General features: G+C 55.0%; 1 protein-coding gene across 2 annotated transcripts in view; it reads left to right on the top strand.

The window, feature by feature from the left end:
- RET (ret proto-oncogene) overlaps nt 1-12,868 on the top strand; it is a 73,280-nt gene that overhangs the window by 8,601 nt on the left and 51,811 nt on the right. The gene's annotated exons all lie outside the window — the stretch shown is intronic.

Raw genomic sequence — 12,868 nt, 5'->3', positions numbered from 1 at the left:
TTGTTGAGAAGCACTTTTCATCCAGAGACGTTTCTGTCAGCATCTTGAGCCCCAGGTCCCTTTTGAAGAGGACACGGGTTCATCCAATGCCCTTTTGTGGGGGTTGAGTCACCATGACCCCACTGGGACCCTGAGGACATTCTCAGAGGATCCGGACTCTAAAGCCATATTGAGCTCAAACATCCCAGAAGCAATGGTGTCACGTTTTGTGTGTGAGATACTGATGCCCGAGGACTATCCTGTGAAGGACCCAGGAGGTAGAGGAAGGTGGGGGTTCCAGGAACCAGCGACCCACTCAGCCCACCTGGCAAGGCAGGACTCAGCAGGAGGGGAACCCAGGGCTGCCCTGTCTTGCTCAGTCTGAATACAGACTCTAAAAATAATCAGGTGGATCTGGTATAAGTTGATTACCGTAATTGCAGCTGTGTGACGTCATGCTGCCCATCCCTTGAAGCCATTCTCCTGAGACAGCAGAAAGTACAAGGGCAGTGCACCTTGCCCCCACCCAGAAGCTGCACAAATGCCAGGGCCCAGCATGGGGTGGGAAGGCCTTGATCAGGGGGTAGCAGGAAGCTTTTGTGGGTCCAGGCAAGTCTCATTCGGGAGTCGGGGAGGGAGAAAGGATGAGAACTGGCTCTGGCTTCCACCAGCAAAGCCCTGTCCCAGCAGTGCTTCCAGGCAAGAGTTCATGTCCCAGTCCACAGCTGGGAACAGATCCAGACAGGCTGAGAGCCGAGCCGGCCACACAGTGGGGCAGGAAGGAGCATGGCTCCAGCCCCGCTCTGCCCTCGTCTCTCTGCCTCCTTGCATCATGCTGAAATCTCTCCTTTGTATCCAGACTCAGGTCTTCTTGCCTTATCATCGGCAGCCTAGGAGGACATGTGGGGTCCTAATCCTGTTCCAGCCCCCATGTCCTTGGCCCCCCACGGGCCACCTTAGGCTCAAGCCCACCCTGATTTCCATTATGCCCACCATCCTGACTCTCAGCCCCTGGTCAGGAAGCTCATCACATGAATGCTCCTGCACAGACATCCTCTAGACTCAGAGGGGATCAGAATCTGCTCTGAAAGAGCCTCAGCATCAGGAGCAACCCCTCATTTTATAGATGGAGAAACTGAGGCCTGGAGAGAGGTGTGAGGTGTCCTGCATCAGGGAGGCATCAGCTGGGGACTTGGTTGCCATGACTCCTTCTCCACACAGCCACTCCGGCCCTGGAGTTGGGTTCTGTTTTATTCTTGACATTGGGATCTTTGAGGTCTGGGCCCCCAGCACTGGTCTGCATGGGTGCATAGTCGGCCTTTAGCACCTGCAACTTGTCCAGCCCCAGGTCCAAGAAGGGACTTCCTTTGAGAGTGTCAGACCACCCCCTACCCCCACCATTCCTCTCAGACTTGACACAGGACGGCCTCCCAGCAGCCCCTCGAGCTGCAAGTGGGTCCCAGTCTGATAGACAGGCTGCCGCAGGCTTTGCTTCCATCACCCTATGTGGGCAGGCCCTGTGTGGGTGCTGCTCCCCCAGGGTCTACCCTGAGCACCCCCACCAGGAGGTACAAGCTGTGGGTCACCATCTACTGTGCTGAAGGTGGGCTTTGCCTGATCCACCTTCTCAAGCGTTTGGTGGTGCTCGGACCCAGCAGGGGACAGAAGAGAAGGACTCCTCCAGGCTCACATCTGTGTCCAGCAGGCCTGGACGCGTCAGGCCCCTAGCATCCGTGGGCGCCTGCGCACACAGCCACCATTACTGTGTCTGTCCCTGTCAGGCGGATGCTGCCTGAGCAAACTCCTGCCTGCTCACGCCTTCCTGCGCCCTCGCTCTATTTCACTGCGATGTAAAAGAAGCAACCTTATATGAAGAAACTTTTAGGAGCACCTGCCTTTCAAAGGAGGTCCGAAAGAGGCTGCAGACAGTTATCTGTGGTTGCATTTTCCTCCTGGTCTGCAAACAGGTGGGTGGGTGGCCCGGAGTCCCAAGTCATGGTGCCCTGGCTTTTCTGCATGTGTGTGCATGGCCACCCTGAGCAGAGGAGCCTGGTGGCCAAACATGCTGGCCAGGTGGGACCCTTGGCTGAAATCCCAGCTCAATCTCTGTGTGCCCTCGGCCAAGGTAAGACAGGAATCATAATCGTCGCCACCTCTGGCAGTTGTGTTGATTAAGGGGGACAATGCATGTGAAGCACTTAGGGCAGGGTCTCTCAAGAATCTAAAAGTCTTACCAGTTAAGATTGAACATAGTCGAGAAGGGTGCTGGAGGGTAGGGATAAAAACGAGCAGGACCATCTCTGTTCGAGGAGCTGGAGACAGGTGGGGTGACAGCTTTGTTTAAGTCTGAGTCACAGTGCCCTGCTGAGTGTGAGGGGGACAGTTGCCCAGGCAGAGGCACCAGGGTCAAAGCTGGTGATGTCCTGATCTGTCGCCTCCAGGCTGGGGCTGGCACACCCACAGTTGGCTGGGGCCACAGGGCACCAGAGCCCTGGAGCTGAGGGGGCCTGGTGACCCGCACACAGTCATCAGCAGGCCACTTGGGTGGCCAGTCTTTTTCTAGTCAGGCCTTGCCCTGGGTAAGAAATTAATTGTAACCTAATTGGCAGTTTCCTTTGCATAGAAGCCGGAAGGAACTGCCAGGGAGGATGGTGATTAAGTCAGTGGCAGCTGGGAAATCACATTTCGGCAAGAGTGTCCATCCTTTGAGCAAGTCCCCTGCAGCTGGTGTGGGCGGGTGGGGAAGTGTGGGTGGTGGCCGCGGGGGGTGGGGGGTGTGTACTGGGCACAGCCTGGGGCCCAGGCCTCTGGGAGCAGAGAAGGCTGGAGCCTGTATGCAGAGAGGGGATGAGTCTGGGCTGCTGGCTCCCATGCTGCTGGGCTGCAGACCTCAGCTGCACACCTCACTCCCCCAAACCTCAGCCGTGCTCCAACCCATTTCCCACCCGAGGCAGAGGGCCGCATGGAGGACGTGGGCAGTGTCAGGAGACCCCGTCCCTGGGGACAGTTCCACTTGGAGAGCAAGAGGTGAATTCTGTTTCCCAGCATTAGATGGGGAGAGCGAGGTGTCTGGCCAACAGCGAGAGCTCAGGCAAGGTGTGCGAGGAAGAGCTTTTTAACGATGCCGAGGAGTGTGGCGGGCGTGCCGGGATGGTGGGGCCTTGAGGCGAGGGCTGGTCCTCTGGTCTCTCCTCCTCCATCTAGCTGTTTTTCCAGGCCGCTGGCCACCCTGTTCCAGCCAGGGCCCTAAAAATAGGTGTCTGGGGAGACACTGCACCCCCATGTTGGGTCTCCCCCCCCACCAGGGACCACACAGGGGAGGGGTTCGGGGCTGGAGGGATGATGGTGGGAAGACCCTTGAGATCTGTGCTGCATGTGAAGCCCCCGACCTAGACAGGCAGGCAGGGGTCTGGGCTCTGTGTGACACCGAGACCTCAGGAGCATGGAGAGCCCCAGAGGTCTCTCTGGGAAGCCCGGGCAGCCCAGACCAGGCAGGGCACTCAGCCTTGAGGCCACAGTAGCACAGGCTGCCCCCTGAGGCCTGCAGGCAGCATTGAAGGAGGAAGGAATTTAAGACTGGAATTGAGGCTGCACTAGTGGTGACTGGAGTCCTCGCTAGGCACCAGGGGTGTAGCTGGCCCTGATATATCAGGGCACCCAGTGTATACACTGAGCTGTTCATCTGTTGCATGCAGCTGCAGAGGCCAGCATTTTCTCGATGGTTTTGCTGACAGAGGTTTCAGTTTCCAGCATCAGGACTGGGACACGCTGTCAGATCTCCCCCAAAGGAGGCTTTGGCTTGTGACTGAGTACAGCTGAGCTGAGACGAGGACCCATGAACAGAGGCAGCTGGCTCTCAAAGGGAGGTAGCTGTGGACCATCAAGTTACTCAAACCCTCCCCAGGCCTTCCCTTCACACTGCTCTGTGCCAGGCATCAGACAAGTGAGGGTCCCATGGGTCTTTACAACCCAGCTTTCTTCCCACTGTTTGTGTGGGGCAAACCTGCCAAAGTTGCTTTCATTTGGAAGCCTCAGGATGGCTGGCAAAGTGATGGTGGTGGTGAAGATGGTGATGGTGGTGAAAATGGCTGGTGGTGGCAGTGGTTGGGGGTGGAATGAAGGTGATGATGCTTGATGGTGAGTGATGGTGTACGTGGTGGTGGGCAGTGGTAGTGAAGGTGGTGGGGTGAAGGTGATGGTGGCAGTGATGGTTGTGGGAAGGGTGATGATGGCTGTAAGTGGTGGTTGGGGGCTGGGGGTGAGGATAATGATGGTGGGGGGTGTGGAGTCCTGGAGGTGATGGTATAGGTGGTGGGGGAGCCAAGGTGATGGTGATGATGGCTGTGGTGAGGGTGGTTCTGGTGAGAGTGGTGGTTACGGTAGTGGCGATGGTGTAGGTGGCGGTGGTGGTGATGGGGTTTGGGTAATGGTGGTGGTATAGCCACACACACACAGGGAGGGGCTGAACATCCCATCAGTGCCACGGTGGGGGTGGCCTGAGGGGCCTGCCTCCATGCTCACAGGCAGAGCTGCTGAGGAAGCAGACCTTCCTACCATGGCACACACTTAAGCAGAGGCCTAACCGGCCACTCCCACTCGCATCTCGGGGCGCAGTCAGGCCCCTGAGCTCTCTGGTCTCAGCTTCCTCACCTGAACTTGGGCTGATGAGAGTAGCCCCTGGCAGGTTGTGATGGAGCAGGCACCAGTGCTCAGAGCAGGGGCTGGGTCATGGGAAATGCTGGCCTCTGCTTCTGTTAGCTTCAGGTCAGTGCTCTGAGAGTTCAGGAAGGAAGGACTACCATGGCCTGGGATGTGGGGGGAAAGGTTGAGCTGGGCAGGGGCTCACCCAGGAGAGAAGACGAGGTCAGGGGACCACATACCTGGGAGCTGTGGGCAAGGTTGGGAACAGTGAACTCAAAGCCCAGAGCCAGGGTGTGACAATGGGACCTGCAGGCCAAGGCTGCAGGCATGGGGCCAGGCATGGGGGGCCCAGCAAGACACCTGGGAACAGATGTGTGTGGTGGCTGCCCACGGTCGGGGGAGGCCAGAGCCCTCTGAACACCCCTGATGCAGGGGAGGCAGAAAGGAACTGGGTTGTGGAGCAAGGTGCCAGGCAGGGTGCAGTGAGTGGTCACACGGGACTCCTGGGGTTGGCACCTTGGCACACGTGGGCAGGAGGTATGGCCACACAGGCAGAGGAAGGGGCTCTGGGCCAAACTCAGCTGGCCTCGGTCTGGGCTCTGCCTTCTCTGTAGGTACCAGGTGACTCTCTGGAGCCAAGGCCACATCATAACCACTGTGGGCTCAGGCCTTGTGACCTCTGTGGGCTCCTTTCCCCATAAAAAAGTAAAATTATATTTTGTGTCTGTTGATATAAAAACAGATATAATCCAGGCTGTTTTATTATTTCACAGTCATTATTATATTTCTTTCTTCCTTCTGGCTTTAAAATAAGCTAAAACATTTGTGTGGGCCTGGGCACTGTGCCACAGTGTGCACTGAGGGGGCCTCTTAATCAGCGGCTGATTGTTGGTGCTGTTGGGAATGAAGGAACCCTGGGAGCCTGGCACTGAGGGTGGGCCCACATGGCCAGGGAGCCCCCAGGCCATTCAGGTCTCTCCTGCACCCGAGTCCCGTGGCCCTGTGAGTGAGTAGCAGCCAAGGCGGGAACCACAGCAGAAACCGGCAGTGCCCGGGTAGGACCTTGGCCTGTGGCAGGCAGCCAGGCCGGCGCTAGAGGGATGCCAGGTGGGACCAAGAACTGACTGGTTCTGTTTTGGCCTTGGTTCTAAAGACAGAGTTGTGGGCACATCTTTAAAACATACATGACACCAAAGCACAGGCAAAAGAAAGGAGAAATAGATAAATTGTATTGCATCAAAATTTAAAACATCAAAGGACACAGGCAACAAAGTGAAAAGGCAGCCTGTGAAATGAGAGGAAGTACTGGCAAATCTTGTGTCTGATAAAGGGTTACCATCCAGAATAGACAAAAACTCCTGCAACTCAACGACAACAACAGCAAGAAAACCCAATTCAAACATGGGCAAAGCACTTGAACCAGACATTTCTTCAAAGAAGAAACAGCCAATAAGCACGTGACAAGATGCTCAGCATCACTGATGAATAGGGTGATGCAAGTAGAAATCACAACGTGGTATCACCTCAAACCATCAGGATGGCTACTATCAAAAAAAAAAAAAAACAAACCCAGAAAAATCACAACTGTTGCAAGGATGTGGAGAAAGTAGAACCCTTGTACCCTTTTGGTGGGAATGTACAATGGTGCAGCTGCTCTGAAAAACAGCACTAGAATTCCTCAAGAAATTAAAAATAGGATTACCATATGATCCAGCAGTTCCACCTCTGGGTATACACTCAAAAGAGTTTAAACCAGGGTCTCAAAGTGATATTTGTATACCCACATTCATCGCAGCACTATTCACAATAGCAAAAAGGCGGAAGCAACCTAACAGTCTATGGATGGATGGATGGATAAACAGAATGTGGTGTATCCGTGAATCCATGAATATTATTCAACTTTAAAAAGGAAGCAAATTCTGATACCTGCTACAACATAGGTAAACCTTGAGGACATCATGATAAATGATATTAAGCCAGTGACAAAAAGACAAATACTGCATGACTCCACTCATACAAGGTGCCTGGAATAGTCAGATTCAGAGACAGAAGGTCCAATGGTGATTGCCAGGGCTGGAGCGAGTGGGGAGCTAGTGTTGAATGGTTGGGTGTGCAGTCTCAGTGTTGCAAGATGAAGAGTTCTGGAGATGGATGATGGTGACGGTTGCTAAACAATGTGAATTTATTTTATGTCACTAAACTATACACTTAATGATTAAGATGATAAATTGTATGTTCTGTATTTTACCACAATTAATTTTAAAAACTGGGTTCCCCTTTATATATATCCCTCTAAAAAAAATTGTTATTTGCAGTAAAGCCTCCCCGATCTGTACTTTTTTCCCTGAAAGCAAAATTACATTACAGTCCCTTGCAAAACCAGCCTCTAGCTGGCATAAAGCATCAAAATCCAGGGTGTGTGATGTGTACTACAGGGTGTCCCTGCCTGTGAGTGCACACTAGCGGGTGTACGCATGTGCATGTGTGAGTGAGCACACACGTTCTGCCTAACATCTGCCAGTTGGCAGGGTTCCTCAGTTAACAGTAAGTCATTTCCTGAGCCGGGGTCAGTGATTTTGTTCTGGGTTGTTCTCTTGGCTGTTGGCTCAACACCAACTGCTGGCCTCTCTGAGGCAGCCAGAGGGCACTGCACGCCTCGCCCGAGTCTTGTGAGCACAGGACGGCCATCCACGAGGCTCCATCCGGCTCATCCTGATGCTGAGCATCCACGTGGCTCCCAGTGCCCATCAGACCAACCCAGAGCATCTTAGCTGAGTCTAATCTCACTGCCTCCTTGGCCCCGTCCCTCTCCTAGCCCGGATTCTGACCATTTCCCAAACGTGCCCAGCCATGACTCACACCTGTTTACGAAATAATTTATCTGTTAGATTTGTTCCTTCATTGATTCACTCATTCACTTGTTTTTTCTGCTCGTATGTTGTGATTTGGCCAGTGTGGCTGGGAGGTGGGCTCCCTCGAGGGTGGAGAGGAGCTGAGTTGAGCAGGGCAAATGGGGCCTCAGCCCTGGTTTGTTTTATTCTGCAAGCAGTGGATGATTAGTGCGGGGCTTTAAGCAGAGGGTGACATCCCACTAACCCTGGCTGCTCCGTGGGAAGTGGCTTATGGGGTCAAGAGGGAGCTCAGAGAGACTGGTGTCATGGTGTCATGCAGGGGAGGGAGGGGAGCGAGCATGGCAGCTTGAGCAGTGGGGTGGCAGAGGGCAGTCTGTGGGCTGGTGTAAGGGGTGAATGAAGGTAGGGCTCAGGGTGAGTCTGAGATGTGTGGCCTCGACAGTGAGGTGCGTGGTGCCTTGAGGAGGCTGGGTTGTCTCCTAAGCTGGATGGAGACGTGGGAGGGGATGAAGCAAGTTGGTGGAGATCTGTGACAAGGTCAGGGCTTGTGGCATTCCTAAGCCCAGAGGCAGTCATTCGAGCCATGGGACTGGCTGCCGTTTGCTGGAGGGGAATCTGGAGAGAGAACACATTTCCAGGTGAGCAGGCTGATGAATCGGTGGTGAAGCTGGAGAGCACTAAACACAGGAGGTCCTAGGAACAACCAGAGAGAAGATGGAACACTAGGGAGTGACAATTAAAACGAGCACAGAGCTTTCAGCAGCAGAAACAGAAGCAAGACAGCGGAATCATGCCTTTGAAGGACAGAATCACTGTCCTGAAGGATGCTCTGCCCAGCAAAAATACCTTTCAAGAATGAGGTAAAACTGTATAGCACAGGGAAATATATACAAGATCCTGTGGTAGCTCACAATGAAAAAAAATGTGACAATGAATATATATATGTTCATGTATAATTGAAAAATTGTGCTCTACACTGGAATTTAATACAACATTGTAAAATGACTATAACTCAATAAAAAATGTTTTTAAAAAAATGAGGTAAAAGCAGTTAAAAAAAAAAAAAGGAAAAAATGAGGGGAGGGGCAAGAAAGGCAGAAGACCCAGGTTCACGTTTGCAGTGAGTGAGATACAGTGGGAGGTGGGGGCGTGGGAGCAGCTTTGCTACTGTGGGTTCATGGGTGTCTGTTCTAGCATATGCTTTCCGCATAAATGTTCTGCAAAATGTACTCTCTGTACATATCAAATATTCAACTGGAATAAAGAGAAAACGTGAGCAGGATGTTGGAGGAGGGGCAGTGGGGTAGACGGGCCACATCCTGAGAGGGTGATGGTGCCAAGCACTGTTGTCTGGGTGGTGGGGCTGGAGGGACCCCCCACGGGGACAGCTGGCCTTCGTGGGGAGGGCCCGTCCCTGGGGAGGAGTCCACGAGGTCTGGTTCCCATTCCCAGTGAAGATGATGGCATTAGGAAACGGTCTGTTAAAGAGACTCTGCTGGGCCATAATAAAACTGTCATCTGCATGATCTGGCTCTCATCAGGGGCAGCAGCCAGAACTGCCTGGTGAGTTGTTGCTGCAGGAAGGGTCTGCCTTGCACACAGATGTGGGCACGGCTGCTAACCGCACTCAGTTCACAGACCATACCATCTCACGGTGTTTTTTTCTTTCTTGAGAGCCCCAAATCCTGGCTTTCACGTTGCAGTCCTAGGACATTTTCAGTTGTTCAAGGCTCTGTGCATGTCCATGGCAGGGTGGCCACAATGAGTGTGACTCACAGGTGCTCTGGGTGGCCTGGAGGACAGGCCCAGGTGTGGAGTGGGAGGCCAGGGGCGCCCGGTTAGGAGGTGCCGGCCTGGATCAGGACTGGCATGGTCGGATGGCAGCACCTCCTCCACCAAGGGTGGCGAGGAGGTCAAAGGAAACTCAGGGGGGCTGTGTGCGGACCCCGATGGCCAGAGCTGGTCATGCCATGGAGAACTGGCGAAGGAGAGCCTAGGGTCAGGGCCCGGCAGGCTCAGTGTGTCTCATTAAGTGAGCAAGACAGTTGGGGTGGGGGGTATGAGTGTGCAACAGTGGGAGAGAATGTGTGTGAGGGTGTGTGACCATAAGTGTATGTGTGAGAGAGGGAGATGTGTGTATCAGTCCAGGTCCAATCGGGAGGCAGCAGCCACACAGCAGATGAAACAGGAGAGGTTAACATCAGAGTTCTTAACAGCGATGAGAGGGAGATGTCGGAGAGCTCTGTGGGCCACCCTCAGGCTGAGGGTGGGTGCCCAGGGAAGGTAGCCTCCTCCCCAGGCTGGGGTCACAGCCCCCTGGGGGAGCTGGGTGGCAGCACACTGCGTGTGGAGAAGTTGGCTGGGTTGCCCAGGGCCAGGACTGGCCTGCAGCCTCAGGACCAGCAGGAGGTGACCCTCCAGGGCACGGGGAGCAGAGGCTGTCAGTGGGTGTGCAGAGGCGTCTGCGTCTGAGGGATTATGGGAAGTGATCCTAGAGTATTGGCGCCCAGGGACTGCAGGCATTCGGCCTGCGGCTGGGGTGGAGCAGGCGGGGTGTGCCTGCACTCCTGTGCTGCAAAAGCAAGGGATAACAGCCAGAAGCAGGAGCGGAGCCCTTGTCCACCTGCGGTGTCCTCCACCGCAAAGGAGGGGGCTCAGAGAGTCCAGTGCGGGGATGAGAATGTGTGCGTGTGACCGGGTGGGTAAGAGTGCATGGGTGAGTGCGCGCACACGTGTGAGCTTGTGATGGGTTGAATGAACGAGATGGGGATGGGAACTTGGACCTGGTTCTATCTGCATCCAAATACAAATAAATTGCACATCCCAACCAGGTACTAACATTGAAAACTGCCTTTCCAGGGTACAGAAAGGTACGGGTAGCTGCAGAATCATAGCTGGTGACTTCGTGCACCGAATGAGACCGTCACTGCCCTGGGAGCTTTACTTGTAAAGAAGATGTCAGAGGAGGCCTTGCTCTGAGCAGGACCACACATCCGCCTCACTGATGTTAGTTCCACGTCTTTTCCTGGCGGGGCAGGGCAGAGTGGAGCAGGTGGAGTCTTGGGCCGGTGCACCTCTATCTCTCTTTCCATCACCGGTGTTCAGGAAATACACACGCACACGCGCGCGCGCACACACACACACATACACGCACACACAGAGGCCGTGAAGGTTCCTGGTGTCCCTCCTAATGCATGTGGTGACTTGAGCCTTTGGCAGGCAGGCAGAAACGTGAGGCTAGGTGTCGGCGGAGGACTCCCACCCATGGCATTCAGAGGTGGAAGGCATAGGTGGGAAAGGCTTTGCAAGTCCTGCTTTGTTGACCTGCCCAAAGTTCCAGGGGAGGCTCTCAGCAGAGGCAGGTCTGATCTCCCCAGCTGGGAAGTCCTTCCTGACACATGGTGCCAGCAGTAACGGGCTGCCAGCTGGCAGGGCCCTGGGCTTCCCGGTGGGGTCAGCATCTGCCCAGATCCTAACTCCCACAGTCACTTTGTCAGCCATTGTGCCAAACCGCAAGAGGCAGAACCTCCAGCTGTTTGACCTTGGTAAGGCTTCTCACCACCCCGCCTCAATGTTCTTCCCTGTGAAATGGGGCAGTGGAGGGATATGCACACAGCGGTTGTGAATCTGAAGTGAGAGCGTCATTCGATACGTACCTGTGCACGGGTGACGCCTGTTGGCACCTGCGTTGGCTGCTCCTCGTCTCCCCAGCAGGCCCTTCTCTTGCTCACAGTTGAAGGAACCGAGGCCCAGAGGAGGCCCGCACCCTGCACAGCCCCGTAAAGCTGTACACCCATGGTGGCCTGTCCCAGGGTCTACTCTTTCACTCACCAGGACTGGCTGCATCATTTGTGGGGCCCAGTGTAGAATGAAGATGTGGGCCCCTTGTTCTAGAATTATGAAAGATTTCAGGACAGTGACAGCAGAGCATTAAACCAAGCATGGAGGCCTGTGGGCTCCCCAGACTACACCCCCTTGGGGCCCGCACCCACCTCCTCATTCTCCACCTGGGACCATATGTTTTCCCATTGAAAAGTGTTTGTGATAAGGAGGAGCATGAAAGCAGCCGTGCCCTGAGCAGGGACCACCTGGGAGGCATTTTAAGTGCATTTAAGTCTGTTTCTGCTCACAGTCATTGCCCGACTCACAAATCCCTTTTGGCAGCAACAGACTGGGCCCCACACGGATCCCGTCGGGCCTGGCTCTGAGATGAAGGCGGGCAGGGCCCATTCTCCCCTGCACATGTGGTCTGTGAGGTGGAGACTCAACCAGCTTGCGGGGATGGGGGCGGTGCTCCTAGGAGCACAGGCCCTCCCACCTCCCAGCCCCCAGACCACAGAAAATGCATGTGCTCCAGGGGGCCCCCCAGAGGAGGAGCCTGCCCTGGATCTGCTCCCCGCTACCTGGCAGGTAGGGTGCTCTGGGCAGAGCATCTTCCCCGTGACAAGACCCATCTGCAAGGCCATTTCAAGGACAGCCAGTTCATGCACAGCTGACCAGGGCTGGGGTGTGCGTCCTGAGAGAATGAGCTGGCAGAAGCTGTGGCCTCTCGTGACATCGATTCTGTTGCCACAGAGCATCCCCTCGCTGGTACTCTAGGGGCTAAAACACAGGCCTCGCCCCTCCACAGCGAGGTCTGGCATGTCAAAGAGAGCTGGTGACTTGGTGGGCTCTGGAAAACACAGCCTGCCCTGGGCTGTATGCCGTCTGGACCTGCACCCACCCTGGGCTCCCCCACAAGCAGAGTTCCCTGCAGCATCTCAGATCTCCAGTGACTGGGGCACACCTTTCTGCCAGGGTGAGGAAGAGGCCAGCAGTGCAGGCCCTGGCTGAGCCCCCTTCCCACCCAGCATGGTGTCATGAGCCTGGACTGCCACCAGGCCACCCCTTTGTCAAGCCACTGGGAATTAAAGTCTCTCATCCTCTTTGTAGCCAGAAATGCTAGCTTCCCGAGAGACTGTGAGTCTGCAGGGACTGCCTTCCACTGCAAGCTGATGTTCCTGACTTGCAGTGAGCCTCGGTCACAGCGCAGGACTTGTGTGTGTGTGGCAGGGGGGAGCCTCCCCCACAGGGCCCGGGCATGGTCAGCTGGGGACCGAGGGCACGGTGGCTGCAGAGGCCAGCCTGCTGTGATGTAGGGTGGAGCAGGCTGGTGGGGGATGTGCTGCTGGAAAGACTGCTTTATGAATTCTGGTTCTCTTGCGGTCCGTGTGTGCCCTTGAGCATGCAAACAACCTTCTTTTTTTTTCTGCCTCAGTCCTGTGTCTGCAAAGCAGTGGTCCCATCGGCACTTCCGTCTGGGGCTGTGAGGACACGGGGAGTCACTGTATGCGTGGGGGCTTGGCCTTATGCTGTGTTAGAGGCAGGTGCCACCTCTGTGCTCACCCTACACCACA

This window comes from Camelus ferus, chromosome 11 (assembly GCF_009834535.1).
Source record: "Camelus ferus isolate YT-003-E chromosome 11, BCGSAC_Cfer_1.0, whole genome shotgun sequence".
NCBI classification, from domain to species: Eukaryota; Metazoa; Chordata; class Mammalia; order Artiodactyla; family Camelidae; genus Camelus; species Camelus ferus.
Note: the sequence above shows the minus strand (reverse complement) of the source record. Positions and strands in the feature narration are given on the sequence as shown.